A 308-nucleotide genomic window follows, 5' to 3' on the forward strand; every position below is an offset into this window, starting at 1 on the left:
CCCCGGTACTCTGCCCCCACCCCCAGCCAAGCCTGTGCTGTCTGCTCCCCTGGGGATGGCCCCTGAGGCCGGCCCACAGTCAGGTTGCGCGGGGGTTGGCCTCCGTCCATGGGGCTTTCTCACACCCACACTCAAGTGCTCCAACACGGGCCCTGTTTCAATGGGCACAGGAGGCCACCGCCTCGTGGGGGCAGCTGGGAGCTGAGACCCCTCCTGCAGGTCGGGAGATGCAGTAGGCCCCCCGGGTGGACTTCCTGCCCCTCACCCCTTGCCTGGCCTGGCCGCCTAAGGAGACTGTGAAGGTGTGG

The 308-nt window shown here is 68.2% G+C and overlaps 1 protein-coding gene across 1 annotated transcript in view; it reads left to right on the top strand.

The window, feature by feature from the left end:
- CFAP46 (cilia and flagella associated protein 46) overlaps nt 1-308 on the top strand; it is a gene marked incomplete at its 5' end in the record, with an annotated part of 97130 nt that overhangs the window by 94631 nt on the left and 2191 nt on the right. The window lies entirely within an intron of this gene.

Source organism: Bison bison, unplaced genomic scaffold, assembly GCF_000754665.1.
Source record: "Bison bison bison isolate TAMUID 2011002044 unplaced genomic scaffold, Bison_UMD1.0 scf7180017864456, whole genome shotgun sequence".
Lineage (NCBI taxonomy): Eukaryota > Metazoa > Chordata > Mammalia > Artiodactyla > Bovidae > Bison > Bison bison.